Here is a 16512-nt window from a genome sequence, read left to right on the forward strand (position 1 = left end):
ACCCGCCTTCCGCCATCCCATGCCTTGCACCTGCGATCACCATCTTCTCCTTTGAGACTGAACTCAGGTATCGATTCCCGGATGAACTCTGCCAACACACACCTCTCTCCCCTGATCCCTGTTCCCGGGGCACTAAACTCATGGAGTCCTCCCTTCACACCTGTCTTCCCCACCAAACTATTCACAATGCTTGGCACATAATGTGTGCTCAATTAATAGTGATGTCCATGACGTGAAAGTCTGGGCTCTGATTTATCGGAGGGAGATACAGAGGATCGTTTGACACGGAGGTGAATTGAGGTAAATACTCCTTGACCATGTGGCACATTTAAGCCAAGTGCTTTTCATGATACATAGCATGGAAAAAAACCTAGGACTGCTCAAAATGTAAAACAAAAGAAAGTTAATTTTAGATGCACTAAAGCTTTCCGGGAGGAAAACAATGAGGTCTGGAAAAGGACATGATGTCTGTGTCACCGAGATGGCAGGAGACTCTCGGGGAGCAGTGGGGAAGGTGAGGTCAAGGAGATGTGGAAAGCACGGGCAGATGGAAGAAGGCTTTGGAGCCCTTCAGGGAATTAGGTTCAAGATCACAAAGGGGAGGAGAGAAACACGGTGCACCACCAGTGTGACTATCTGGACATTCTCTGGGCAAACTTCAGGGAGTTCAGCAGCTGGAGTGAGGTGATTTCAAAAAAAGGCATTGTCACCCCAGAATCAAGGAGGAACCTGGAAGCCAGCAGATAGAAGGACAGGAAAGTCCCAGAAAGTCCCAGGGATGAGCTTATAGAAAAAGGGTGAATGTAGGATAGTGACGAACAACTAAAACAGCGTGATTCACAAGGTTAACCTGGGCCGATTTAAAAGTGCAAGGAATACCCTGTCCTCTATAAAGAAGTTCTGCACTTCAGAAAAGGGGTTTGAATGTCAAATCTCAACTAGCGATTTAGAGAAGGAAAAAGTGATAGCGTAGTCAGCTGTGCGTGATTGCGGCTTCCACATCCTCAGGTTCAACCAACCAAGGATCAAATATATTGGTGAAAAAAATTCCAGAAAATTGCAAAAAGCAAAACGTGAATTTGCCTTGCTTTGGCAAGTATTTACATAGCACTTATATTGTATTAGGTATTATAAGTAATATAGAGATGATTTAAAGTATACAGGAGGATGTGTGTAGGCTATATGCAAATACTATGCCATTCTACATAAGGGACTTGAAGATCAGTGGATTTTGGTATTCGCAGGGGTCCTGGGATAAATTCCCTGTGATGTAGTTACCACAATGGTACCTGAAAAGACTGTTCACTCTTACATTCATTCATTGACAGAGCAAAAATTTTTTAGTAGCAAATATGAAAATATGTACTAGTTATTGTGTTAAGTGTATAAGGGAAGGATGAAACATGCCTCTGCCCGTATCCAGGCCCTTGGGGCTTAAAGCCAAATAAAGGATATCAAATATACTTTATTAACTACACTACAAGATAAATAAATAAATGTCATAGGTCAACTGCTAGGAAAGTCCAGAGGAAAGTGAGATTGTTTCCAAGAAGAATGATCAGGAAAGGTTTCACAGGGGAAGCATCATTTGCGCTGGGCTTTGAAGGATAGGTAGGAGTATGAAAAAAGCTTGGACAGAGTTTTACACATAGAGCTATATGGGAGTTTGCTGTTAAGATTATAAATCAAGCCAATATATTGGTAATTCCCCAAAGCAATTCCATGCCTTTGTTCATGATATTCCTTTCACCTGGAATACACCTCCCCTCTTCAACCCCTTCCCCCCAACCATCTCCCTATTTGTCTTTCAAGATCATCACCTCTTGACAAACACGCCCCTGACACCCTGAATCACACTCTCCGTCATGCTATCACTGGGGTCTGCACTCTGCGCAGGCCTCTGTCACACACTCGCCACCCAATCAGGGGTCTGTGATGGCTTCTTTTTGTACGATTGTGCGTGCATCCAGAGGGCCCCGCCTGGGCTAGATTCACCTTCACAGACTCAATGTCAGGCCAGAGCAGGCGCTAGACGGACAAAGGTGAAAGATGAAGCCATGGGGTGTATGGGAGTGCCGAGAGTCGAGAGCAGAGACAAGGGCCTAGGATAGATCTTTGGAAACTGCCTATCTTTTGAAGACCGCAAGGAGGAAAACAAAAGCAGGTGTAATCCAGGGAGAAGCCCTGCTTGCCCAGGTGTGGCCACAGGAGGTGACCTTGAACATCTTTGAGGCTTTTCTTACTCATTCTTACATAGGAGGAAAATAGCTCCCCTGTGTTCACGAGGAGATCTGCTCAGGAGCAGATCTCCGCGGCGAAGATGCAAAGATCCTTGCCTCCTGCCACACACAAACCCTTTCCCCCCAACACATTAGTGAACAGCCATGTAGGGCAGTGTTGCTATTCTATTGTCCAGGCATCAGCTGGCTCTGTTTGCCACCCTCAAACAGGCAGGGGTGAAGGCAAACATTGATCCATGGGGCCCTTATCCAGAAACACAAGCAAATCACCAATGATGGGGGCCCAGGTGAATGGAGGGGATCTTTGTTCAAGGAACTTGCAAAGGAAGAATCAAATCTGCTGTTTCACAATCTAAGATACCAACGAGACTCACAGTTTAGAGTTTGCCCCTGTTCTCTAAAACATGGGTCACACAAGAGGCCATTTGCTTTGAAAAGAAAACCAAAAAATTTACCACTGCCAACTTACCCAATTCTGAAAGGGTGACTTAGCTTAGTTTCACAGTGAATTCCTTCTCCTTCAGAACCACCAGGACTCCTCCTCCAGGAAGCCCTCAGTGAAGTTTTTGTTGTCTATGTGTGTTCCACAGCACACCACGGGCATCCAGTCCACAGCACTAAGGCATTTTGATCTAGCTTTCGGCAAGGGGGCAGTGTGCCCCAAAGCTTTTCCAGAGCCTTGTTTATAATAGATGGCAGCAGCCTGTGTTATACACCACACGCTATTTCTCAATGAAATGTAATGGTCAAACACAACAGTGTATGAGAGTTCCAGTTGCTCCATATACTCACCAACACTTAGTATTGTCAGTCCTTTTAAATTTTAGCTGTTCTCATGGGTATGCAGTAATTTCTCATTGTGGTTTTGATTTCCATTTTCCTCATGACTAAAGATGTTGAACAGCTTTTCTGGATCTTTTGTGCCATTTATATATTTTCTTTTGTGAAATTTCTGTACATATTTTTTGCCCATTTTAAAACTGAGTTGTTCCTATGGAATGCGAGAAGATATTTTCAAATGATGCAACCAACAAGGGCTTAATCTCCAAAATATACAAACAGCTCATACAACTCAACTCAACCCAATCGAAAAATGGGCAGAAGAGCTTAATAGACATTTCTCCAAAGAAGATATACAGATGGCCAGTAGGCACATGAAAAGATGCTCAACATCACTAATTATTAGAGAAATGCAAATCAAAACTACAGTGAGGTACCACCTCACACTGGTCAGAATGGCCATCATTAAAAAGGCTGCAAATAACAAATGCTGGAGAGGGTGTGGAGAAAATAGAACCCTCCTACACTGTTGGCGGGAATGTAGGTTGGTGCAGCCACTGTGGAAAACAGTATGGAGGTTCCTCAGAAAACTAAAAGTAGAATTACCATATGATCCAGCAATCTCACTCCTGGGCGTATACCCGGACAAAAGTATAGTTCAAAAAGATACACGCACTCCTATGGTCATAGCAGCACTATTCACAATAGCCAAGACATGGAAGCAACCTAAATGTCCATTGACAGATAAATGGATAAAGAAGATGTGGTACATATATACAGTGGAATACTGCTCAGCAATAAAAAAGAACAAGATAATACCATTTGCAGCAACATGGATGCAACTAGAAATTATAACACAAAGTGAAGTAAGTTAGAAAGAGAAAGACAAATACCATATGATATCACTTATATGTGGAATCTAAAATATGGCACAAATGAACTTGTCTTCAAAACAGAAATGGACTCACAAACATAGAGATCAGACTTGTGGTTGCCAAGGGGGAGGGGGGAGGGAGAAGGATGGACTGGGAATTTGGGGTTGTTAGATGCAAACTATTACATTTAGAATGGATAAACAACAAGGTCCTACTATATAGCACAGGTAATATATCCAATCTCCTGGGATAAACCATAATGGAAAAGAATATTAAAAAAAAAGAATGTCTGTATGTGTATAACTGAGTCACTTTGCTGTACAGCAGGGATTGGCACAGCACTGTCAATCAACTATCCTTCAATTTTTAAAAAGTAAAAAAACGGAGTTGTTTTTCTTATCATTCAATACTAAATTGTAAGAAGTCTTTACATATTGATAAAAGGCATTTTTTGTGAGATATATGTTTTGTAATCATATATCTGGCTTGTTTATTCAATCTCTTATGGTATCTTTCAAAGAATCAAAATGCCTTATTTTAATCAAGTCAAATTTATCTTTTTTGATGATTATTGCTTTTTATGTCCTAAGACGACTTTACCTAAAAGAAAATTATAAAAATATTCTCTTTTCTTCTGTATTTTATAATTCCAGCTTTTACATTGAGGTCTATGAGCCATTTCAGTTACCACTTGTGTATAATGTGGGATAAAGCTCAAGGTTGGTTTTTTTTCCATATAAATATCCATTTGTTTCAGCATCATTTATTGAAAAAAAGTACCCTTTTCCAATTGAACTGCTTCAATACCTTTGTCAAAACGCAATCGACCAAATATATGCTGATCGAGCTCACTGGTTTTTTCAAATAATAAGCTTTGAATCTGGTAAATTTCAAAAAAAAAAAGTTCAATGCTATTGAAAATGGATCAAATCAGGGAATATGTTCAGGACATTTGAAAAATAAAAACAGCCTTGAAAGGAATTGCCCTTGTGTGTGTGTGTGTGTGTGTGTGTGTGTGTGTGTGTGTGTGTGTGTCTGAGTGTGTGCGCATGCACATGTGCCCTCACCAGGCACCAGCCTTGGGAGAGCAGAGACGGGGCCTGACTCAGAGACTTAGGCTTGTCTACCCAATGCCTGACACACGATAGGCTCCCAATACACACGTTCATTGAATAAACAAAAGAATGAGTGAATGAGTGAGTGAATGAATGAATGAAGTTACAATGGCCCATAACACAAAACAGAGCTTCGTGGATACTGCTGCTGTCCCCCGTGCAGCTATTTATTTCCCCAAATTTAATTGCACTCACCATAGTCTCCAAGTGGTTCTTCCCTTACATGAAACAGCAGCTTGGACTAAAACCAGGAGGTCCTCCAGTGAGGGCAAAATCTCAGTGGGGGGGGGGGGGGCTCCTGCCTAGGTTTCTATCTGGCTACACTACTTTACCTCTCTGTGCCTCAGTTTCCTTATCTGTATTTTATAGCAGTTCTGTGAGGACTCACTGAGCTAATCCTCCAGATATAAAACTCCTATAACTCGACTGCCTTTCTGATTGTGAGTCCTCACATCTCCAGGAAGGAAGAGACAGCAGGCAGCTGACTCACCGTCCACAGTCCCCGCAGGTCCCTGCTGAGAGGTCTACATTCCTGTCCAAATGGTCCATCTGGACCTGACTGCTCTCTGCTTCTGAGCCATGCAGGTGGTGGCAGCATCCGTAGTTGCCCCAGAGATTCCCTCTCAGGGGGTGTGGGAGACCCGGGCAGCAGCTCTGCCTGGGAAACCAGATGTGGGCTCTCATGGCAGCACTCAGACCCAAAGTCCTCCCCACTTACACACATCATCTCTCAGGAGAATTGGTGTCTTGATAAAGGACAGAAGCTCCTCTCTCTTCTTGCTTTTCCCAAATACTTTCTCTCTACTATGCATCCTCTACGCGCTAATCACATTTGTCCCCTGAGGCGATCAACACAGCTGACTAGCTGCTTGAAAGGGAAGATGGAGAGTAAAGAGAAACATCAGGGGCTAAAAGAACAAAGGGTCTCAATAAGATAAAGTGTCTAGAACACTGTATGTGAATAATTAGTGTTAGTTGATGTTGTCATTTATTATTATTATTATTAAGATAATAATAATAATATTATTATTATTATTATTATTATTATTATTAAGAGCTGCAGAAGAGGAGCCCCAGTTCCTGATAGGAATTAGAATGAGGCCTCAGCACCAGGCTGGCCACAGGGGGCCGCCCTCCTCCCCCTGTTGTTCACGGAGTGCCAGCCAATTTTCAACCCACGTGACCACGCTCCCATCCAAGACAATTTGAATTAATTTTGTGCATGAAATTTGGTGGGAGGCAGTGCCAAATGTTTAACTGAAATCAAGATGCAAACTTCCCCTCATCTACTCGTTTTGTAAATCCTGTCAAAAATAAAATAAAAGCCATTAAGCTTGTCTGGCAACATTTGTCCTTTATGCACCAAGCTATTCAAGGTTCCTGATTCCTCTCCTCTGTTTGCCTGCCCCCCCCCCATATTTGTTCTGTTGTATTTATGATCCCTGGGCTGGCCCAGCACACTGTCAGCTCTACTGACTTTGCCAAGTCTAAGATCCCTTTCAGGGACTTATTTTATTTAAAGAGCATCCCATTAATGGGTTTAATGGCCTTTCAATCACTTAGTATGCATTGTCAATGAGGGAGAATCGATTTTCTGAGAATTCCTGTTCTGGGAGGAAAACAAACAGCCCTTCCTTCCCATTGCAATTTGGCCAATGAACAGATGATGCAGGACTCCTCCATCCTGGGTTCACAAGCTTTCCTTGTCTGTGAGCAAGCGGCCTCACCAGCACAGCACTGAATAAGACTGGCGCCTTCCTTTCTGCACTTCCTTTCTCCTTTGGGGTTGCAACCTGCTGGGCCGTGGGGACACCCTGCATATGAACTCTGGATAAGGTTGACTGTTGCTCTCACAACAGACCCACTCCTGGGTTCTCTCTGGGGAAGAATCAAACCATTACCTTGGGGCCTAGTCAGATCCTTGGGTCCACGGGAACAGATGGGAAAGAAGGGCTGCCGTTCCAGTGTCCCCCAGGCCCGACACAGAGTTTCTAGAAGGGCACTGCACCCCACACTCTTGAGTTCCAGAAGCAGTGGTCAAACACATATACTCTCACTGGGGCACCTCTACTTCCATAAATATCTGTTGACAACTTTCCATGTATAAGACATTACACTTGGCATCATGGGAGATGCACACACGGGACATGCAGAGAGTAAAAGGCGGTCTCAGCTCACACTCAGGTGTGTCTCTTCCAAGCTGGGACCTCCTTTAGGTGCTGTTAACCAGCTTCTCTCTCCTCCCTCTTCTGTTATACTCCCCTCCCCACCCCACCTCCTCTTCCTCTCTCCAGCCCTTCCCCAAGAATCTCCACATTCTCAGTAACGATGGCGATATTTTATAGAGAATAACAATGAGTGTGAGTCCCCTACTCAGCACCCTACATGCGCCAGGCTACATAACCTTAACTCCATATAAAGGCAATTATTTTATTACTAGCCCCATTTTTCAAAGAAAGAAACCAAGTTTAAGGGAAGTCAAGTCATTAGCTGTGGAGCCCGACCCATCTGACTTGAAAACCTTTTCCCTTAAACCTGACACTTACTTTGCCTTCTCTTGCTCTTTGGGGGGTACTTTGCTCCCCAGGTAGTCTTAACCAGCAGATACCCACTATCTTAAGGTAAGTGACACAGACTTGCTAATATCTGGCTCCTTAGAATAATCTTGTTCATCATAATAGCCGTCACCTACCAAGTGCCCATCCTGTGCAAAACGCCTCATCAATCTTTTATTGCTTAATCCGCACAACTACCTCAAGAGATGGAGGAGGATACCATGAGGTTAAGGGACTTGCCCAAGGTCTCACACTTATTAAGTAATAACAATGAGGAAATTGCTAGCATTGATTGAAGGCTTATATGCCAAGTGCTGGGCTAAGGGTTTTTTTTTAATCCTAACAAGGTAAGTATTATTATTTATAGCTTCCAGATGACGAAACTGAGGCTCAGAAATTCAAAGTAACTTGCCCCAGGTTACAGCCCCTAAGGGGCAGGACCAGCATTTGAACAGGTGGCCATGCCTGTGCTTGTTAGAACAACGCTACAACCATACTCCAAAGCCCACATTCTTCATATTGTGCCAAGGCTGCCTCTGTTCTCTCCAAAAGCCCTTTGGAAAACGGCCCATAACTTTTCCCCAAAATAGTTGAAGACAAACCCAAGAGACTTGGCTGTGCCTGTCCCTTGATGAGTTTCTGCCCTGAACTGGAATCTCATTTGCATTTGTCCTCCCGTGGTAGTTTCCCAATTCCTGAGCAGAACACAATTTAACTGTAAAATTCACCTTAACTAGGCAGCTGTCTGCTGCAGTCAGGCACCAGGCTCAGGTGCAACTCCCGGTAGGCTCTCCCGAATCAGTGTGCCAGCCTCTGTAAAGCAATATAAAGTCACGTCCAAGAAATGAGATGCCACTTGGAAGAGGCATATGCTGCCATGCTCTCTTGTTGTCAACTTAGAACAGTGCAGGGGTTGCCAGTCATGACTCAATTACTCCCAGGACTTCTCTCCTGAAGGCTTCCCTGTCATTTATGAGAACCGGTGCAGGGAAGACTACCACACATCCTGGACCAGGGGTGCTACTGCGGACAGTATTTTGGAAGCGAGGGATTATGGGTTTAATTGGCCTTCCTTCACCACAATGTCAGTAGGCCATCAGAATGAGGGCTCCTGACATCCAATGGGCAAGATAACACCATTCACCAAATGGCATCTGAGCCTCTACTATATTCAAGACCTTATTCCTGGGGATACAAAGGTGAATCAGAAGCACAGTCTCAGCCTGAAGTGACCCTACAGTCTAGACAGGTATATGTAGAGCGCCAAGTAGCGTAAGAAAAAGTGCCCTTAGAAGGAAGGTATAAACAATGAAGTTCAAAGACATCTGCTTAGAGGTTTTAGTTGAAATGGAGGGAGCAGGTGATATTACTGGGAAGAGACTACAGGGAAAGATGAAGAAAAGGCTCAGAAGGAGGCTTCAGCAGAGACCTAAATCTGTGGGGCAGAGGGATTGGCAAAGCTATCCTAGAAAAGGAGCAAGGGAAGAAGTAGCAGCTCAGGACCCCAGGAAGCACAGGGGGACAAGTGGCAGGGGGTGTGTCCATAGTGTCCAATGAGACTGGGATGATGATACAGGAGAAAAGACCACGGGCTCTGGAGTTCAGGAGGTTGCTGGCAACCCTTAGAAAACTGTTGGTAAGGGGTGACCAGCAGTTTGCCCAAGGTCAAGGAGACAGGTGGGGGATGCGGAAGAGTGTTAACTGCTCTTTAGAAATGTTTCATAATGAGAGGAGAAGAGCTGTAGGTCCATGAGGTAAGGGGACAGCAGCCCTGAGGGACGTGCTTTGAAGGATGGGGGAGATTTGAGCATGCTTGCAGGTCCCAGGAAAGGAGAGCTGGAAGATGCGAGGAGGGCATGTATTCCTGATGGGGTGAGACTCTAGGACAGGCAGGAGGGACCAAGGGCACAGGGGGACAAATTCACACTGGAAGAGTGAGCAGACACTTCAGAGACAGGAGCGACGAAAGAGGGAAAGCGATGATGCAGCTGCTTTGAGCTGGAGAAGAGGACGTCGAAAGAACTTACAGCAGGTAACCTCGACTTTGTCATAATATCAAAAATGACCTCCAAAGGAATGACTGTCCTGTCGCAATAGTGTGGGGACTGTGTTAAAATGGTCATCTCCTGAAGGAATTTGCTAGAAGTCATGGGGCAAGATTCACTACATTCATTCTTCATCGAGCAAATTTGCATCTTTTCCTTTCTTGTTGGCTTTTTTTTAAGTTACATTTATAATTACAGTAGATTTGGTTCTTCAACTTTTCCTGTCTTTACTTCTCCTTAGGAGCATCTTATAATATTTATCTCAAGGATTTGCTTCCTCTTACTACCAACAACTCGAGAGTCCGTCGGGGCTAACTACCCAGTCTGAAGATTATGTGGGTCTTTCTGTATCTCCCCACTCAGACTCCCTGCATCTTAGCTATTTTACTGCTCATCAAGCCTTCCACCAGATGTGGGCAGGGGAAGCAGGAAAAGCTAAAACCCAAACCAGTTCATTTTACTACTTATTTTGGGATATAGCCAAATATTTTGAAGCCATTAGCTCAAGTGAGGTTGGGGGCTATCTGAAGTTCAGTTATTTGATTATCCCTGAATAGAACGACCACCCACAATTAGTCCCAAAGTCAAAAAGATGAAGATGTCTGTGTGAGAAAAAAAAGACACACTTAGTGAAAGTCTTACTGGCAGAGCTCAAAGTTAATACCTCTTGCCTCATAGCTTTGATATCTCCTTGCCCTTTACTCTGAGTCTTGCTTTCTCATCGGCGCTGTCGAATTTGAAATTCCACATATTGTGTTTTCAGATTGGAAAACCTAAGAGTTAGCACTGCCAATATTAACAGATGAGTGGTTCTTCCAGTTTCTGAAATGTGACGCTCAGAGTATTCATCAGCATTAAGGTTACGACAGCTTCCCATGTTCCTTACTCTACCCGTCTCATTGATAATCGAGCACAAGGCATGATCAGATGGTGTCTGGTTTCTGTTTACTTCTTATTAAACTTTGAGATGTGTGTATTTTTAGAAGACTCCAATTAGTTGTGATATTGTGCTACAGTTTTTCAAGAAAATGTGTAAAAGAGCCATAGATTCTATTGTATTACTGAGAATCTACAGTCATATTGTGAACCTACAATTATTTCAAAATTAAAAATTTAATTAAAAAAAAGTCTTCTAGGAACTTTTCACCATCAGCACAACAAAACCAAAACAAAACCTAACAATGATTTTCATATATTCAATACATCCACTAAATACATTCATATATTCAATACATCCACATACAATTCAATACATCCACTAAAATGACTAAAATTAAAAAGACTGACAACATCATGTGTTGACAAGGATATGAAGAAACTAGAACTCTCACACACTGCTGGTGGGATATACAACTACTATCGAAAGCAGCTTGGCAATTTCTTATAAAGTTAAACATACACTTATCACGTGACCTAGCAATTCCACTCCCAGGTATTTACTCAAGAGAAATAAAAACATGTCCACACTTCCTGAGAGATGGCAGATCCACAGCTCCCATTTCCCTGTGACCCTGGGCTATTAGCTCATCAAATGAGATGGTAAATAAAGTCACTGACATGGTTTAAAAAAAAAAAACAAAAAACATGTCCACAAAAAAGACTTGTATACAAATGTTGATAGCACTTCATTCAAAATAGTCCCAAACTGGAAAAAATCCAAATGTCCATCAACTAGCAAGTGGATAAACAAATTTTGATGCATTCATACAACGGAATACTACTCAGCAATAGAAAGATTAAAACCACTGACACATAAACATGAATACCTTTCAAAAACATTATCACAAGTGACAGAATTTAGACACAGAGTACATACTAGGTGACTTCATTTATTTAAAATTCTAAAACAGGCAATGCAATCTATACCAAGAGAAAGCAGATCTGTGGTTGCCTGGAGACAAGGGGGATCAGGAGCGGGGACTGACAGCAAAAATACACAATGGAACTTTTTAGGGTTATAGAAATATGCAATATCTTGATTGGGTGATGTCAGTGGTTACACAGGTATGTATGTATGTATTTTATTTTAGGTAAAATATACCTCAATAAAGTTGATTGAGGGAAAAAAAGAAGACTCCAAGAATCTCTACCTAAATCAGAAAAACGAAATATAACCTAGCAATGAGTTTCTTATACTCAATAGTTTAACTTCCTTATCTTAAATACATCTTCAACGATGAACAGGTATCCTGAGACAACAGACTCTGGCTTAGATCAGCCAGTAGAGGGAACTCTTTCTCAAACTGAGGCTTCATTAACTCAATGGCCTATGAGATTAATCTCTACACTGTGAAGATGAAACTCTTAAGTCTCCACATTTCTCCCTCTCCATAGGTACAGACACTTAGCCTCAGGTAGAAGGAGCTCAAACTATCCCAGTAGAGAAACCAACCGTGTTCCCATTGAAAAGTGGGGGGAAGGAAGAGGTCCACCCCAGCAGGTCGTTGCTTCAGCCTCTAAGCCAACTTCCCACTCTGATCTTTAACCGTATCTGGTAATTATTAAGGATGTTCTTAAACAAGCCCTCTTTTTACTCCCCAGCCCCTGCAATCAGGGCTATACACAGTGCTATACCTGCCCCCTCCCCCCGTTTCAGTTGCCTGAGAGTGGGGTCTTGGCTTATTGGCTGTTCTATAATCTGGAGTTCCAGTTCTACTTAATGTCACACCACTCTAGAACCATGCTGGTCTGCCATTTGCCTGTAGCCAGGTTCCCATGAGAATCCTCTCTGCCTATTTACAGGATCACACCCAGGACAGCTCCCTGCAGGAACTCCTCAAAGTCAGGCCCTTGCCCACCTGTGCTCTGACTTGGGTCTGCCATAGCCCTGGCAGGCCACCAGCCCATCCTGAGTGTCTTTGTCACCATCTCCTGAAGCCTTCCCAGATTTATGAATTGCAGATTTACCCCCAGGGATGCCCACCTACTACCAACTAGACTCTGGTCCTCAAAGGCATTTCTTCAAGTCATTGTTCACCAGAAAATATGTTGGTGAGACACCCATACGTTCTTAGAGGGCAAATTCCGAGTCACTGTAAAATAATTCTGTTTATGTTGCATCTAGAATCATGGAACTTTAGAGTCAGGAGGTTTTCAGAGCTATGTGCTCCAAGTACCCTGCCAGTCACTGAGAAATGGACATGGAGGTCCTACTTTTAAGCCTTTCCAGTAGGGGGTACTCACTACTTTTCAAGATAATCTATGCCATTATTAAGCAGATGGAACTGTTGAAATCTCCTTTATATTTGGATTTCAAATTTATCTCTGTGGACATCTACCTATTACCTTGGACTCTACTCTTCTGTGAGGAACATAGAATTCCCTGTTACATACAAGAGCATTTTAATTGCTTATAGTCAGCAGCCCTGTCCTCCTCTTCCTCCTGCTTCTCACATTATTTCTTCTCCAGGCTCAGGAAAAAAAAGTCAGTTCAATTCAGTTCAGTTCTCACTCAATTCTAGGTAGCATCCAGAGCACTTGGGATGCAAAGATGAGTAAGTTATGCTTCCTGCCTTCAAAGAGTTTATAGGATGGAAGGGGAGAGTTAGCAAGTGAGGGCTGGACACTCAGAGGAGATAGCAGCAGTCAGTGAGGAGGGAGAGAGTCAAAGAGTATTCCAGACATTGGAAACAGTGTGTTCAAAGGCCCAGTGGCATCGCTAGAGAGTTTTGTTTGTCTGTTGTTTTGGGGTTTTTTTTGAGGGGGGAGCGTGTAATAAGAGATAATACTAGAAAGGCAAGCCAAAACCAGATCTCGAAGGACATTATAGACCATACTAAAGAGTTCTAAGCAGGAGAATGACATAACACTATTTCAGTTTTAGAAAGATTTCCTTGACTTCTATAGTACAGTGCTAGACACAAGTTAAGCACTATTGTATTGTTAAAAATAAACTTAGTAGGAATAAACTAACCAAGGAGGCAAATGACCTGTACACTAAAAACTGCAAAACAAAACACTGCTGAAAGAAATTAAAGAAGGCATAAATAAATGGAAAGACATCCCGTGTTCATGGATTGGAAGACTTAACATTATTAAGAAGTCAGTTCTACCCAAAGTGATTTACAGATTCAAACAATCCCTATCAAAATCCCAACAACATTTTTCTGCAGAAATAGAAAAACCCATCCTAAAATTCATATGAAATCTCAAGGGACCCGGAAGAGCCGAAACAAAGTTAGAAGACTCATCACTTCCTGATTTCAAAACTTATTACCAAGCTACAGCAATCAACACAGTGTGGTACTGGCATAAAGACCAACATATAGACCAATGGAATAGAATAAAGAGCCCAGAAATAGACCCTCTCGTACATAGTCAAGTGATTTTCAACAAGGGTGCCAATACTGTTCAGTGGGAAAAGGGCAGTCTTTTCAACAAACACTGCTGGAGAAACTGGATATCCACATGCAAAACAATGAAGTTGGATGCTTACAGTACACCATGTACAAAAACTAACTCAAAATGGGTCAAAGACCTGAACCTATAAAACTCTTGGAAGAAAAGATAGGGGGAAGTTTCATGACATTGGATTTGGCAATGATTTCTTGGATATGACACCAAAAGCACAGGCAACAGAAGAAAAAATAGATACATTAGACTAATTAAAATTTTAAATTTTTAGAAATCAAAGGATACTGTCAAGAGAGTGAAAAGTCAACCCATAGAATGGGAGAAAATATTTTCAATCATATATATGATAAGGGATTAGTACCCAGAATATTTTTAAAACTTCTTTAAAAATTTGTTGCAACTCAAAAACAACAACAACAAAAACCTGATTTGAAAATGATCAAAGGCCTGGAATAGATAGCTCTCTAAAGGAGATATACAAAAGGCCAATAAGCATATAAAAAAAATGCTCAACATGACTAATCATTAGGAAAATGCGAATCAAGCCCACAATGAGATACCACTTCACACCCATTAGGATAGCTATTATTTTTAAAAAAGAAAGAAAATAACAAGTGTTGGCAAGGATGTACAGAAATTGAAACTCTTGTTCACTGTTGGTGGGCATGTAAAATAGTGCAGCTGCTATGAAAAACAGTATGGTCTTTCCTCAAAAAATAAACATAGAATTACCACATGATCCGGCAGTTTCCACTTCTAGGTGTATACCCTAAAAAATTAAAAGTAAGGACTCAAACAGATATTTGTACACCAATGTTCAAATCAGCATTATTCACAATAGCCAAAATATGAAAACAACCCATATGTCCCTTGACAGACGAATGGATAAACAAAGTATGGTACGTACATAAATGTAATATTATTCAGCCTTAAAAAGGAATGAAATTCTGACACATGCTACAACATGGATAAACCTTGAAGATATTATGCTATGTGAAATAAGTCAGACACAAAAGGATAAATATTGTACTATTCCACTTATAATTAGTACCTAGAATAGTCAAATTAATAGAGCCAGAAAATAGAATAGAGGTTATCAGAGGTAGAGGGGGAGGAGGTGATGGAGAGTTATTGTTTAATGTGGACAGAGATTAAGTTTTGGATGATGAAAAAGTTCTGGAAATGGATGGGAGTGATGGTTGCCCGACAACGTGACTGTACTTAATGTGACTGAATTGTATATTTTTAAATGGTTAAAATGGTAGATTTCATGTTATGTATATCTTACCACAATAAAAATCTAAGAAATAAAATAAAACCAAAACATAAAATCGAGTGTTTATTATGCGCCAGCTGCTGTTCTAAATGTTTTTCGCCTATTACTTGAGTTGATCCTCTCAACGATCCTATGAAGCAGGACTATGACCATCATTTTACAGATGAGAAATGGAGGCTCAGAGAGGTTACATGTTTTGCCTATGGAAACAGAGAGAGTAGGCAATAGAGCTGGAAAAGGGAACCCAGAGAATCAGTCTCTGGGACCAGCACGTATAACCTGAACGCCACACACCCTCCCAAGTAACTAACAAATTATGAGCATTAACTGTGGTTGGGTAGGGAGAGGGCTAAGTGACGAGGGGCCAGCACTAGGCCTCCACCCAGCGCCTGGACTTGGTAAGCCCTTGATTCAGCTCCTCCCTGATACTGGACAAACCAGGTATGCCCCAGGGCCTTCTCCTTCTGAACTTTTCTGCTGGTGGTAGAGACCTTGAGGGAAGATGCAGCCCAGATATGTAGTCACTGTCAACGTAAAGGGGCATACGACCTACCCCCTCACTGGTGGGGGAGGGGCTTCTTTAAACATTCTCCAAGAAAAGGCCTCAGAGAACATGTGCCAGTCTAAAGATGTCTGGAGATTACTTGGCCCCTTATTCAGCTAGAAATCCTTTGAAGTTTAAAAACAAAAAGAAGGAAAGTAGTAACTAATGCTGTTGGTGAATCATTCACTAAAACACCTGCACAGTCTGGTTTTGGGGAAAATTCTTAAGTTGGAAATTTCAAAATGTTAATGTTTTACTAATACGTTTGCTTACTTCACTCTGTATGACGGTCTCTAGGTCCATCCACGTCTCTACAAATGACCCAATTTTGTTTCTTTTTATGGCTGAGTAATATTCCATTGTATATATGTACCACATCTTCTTTAAGTCCGAAAGAGAAAAACAACTATCATATATTAACGCATATATGTGGAATCTAGAAAAATGGTACAGATGAACCAGTTTGCAGGGCAGAAATAGAGACAGAGGTAGAGTACAAACATATGGACACCAAGGGGGGAAAGCAGGGGTGGGGTGGTGGTGGTGGTGAGATGAACTGGGAGATTGGGATTGACATGTATACACTAATATGTATAAAATAGATAACTAATAAGAACCTGCTGCATAAGAAATAAATAAATAAAATAAAATTCAAATCAAAAAAAGAAAAAATATGTATGTTGGTTTTCAATATATTAATAGATTGAATTAATATATTATTAATGAGTA

This window comes from Grampus griseus (genome assembly GCF_964374135.1).
Source record: "Grampus griseus genome assembly, chromosome: 9".
In the NCBI taxonomy this organism is placed as follows: Eukaryota; Metazoa; Chordata; class Mammalia; order Artiodactyla; family Delphinidae; genus Grampus; species Grampus griseus.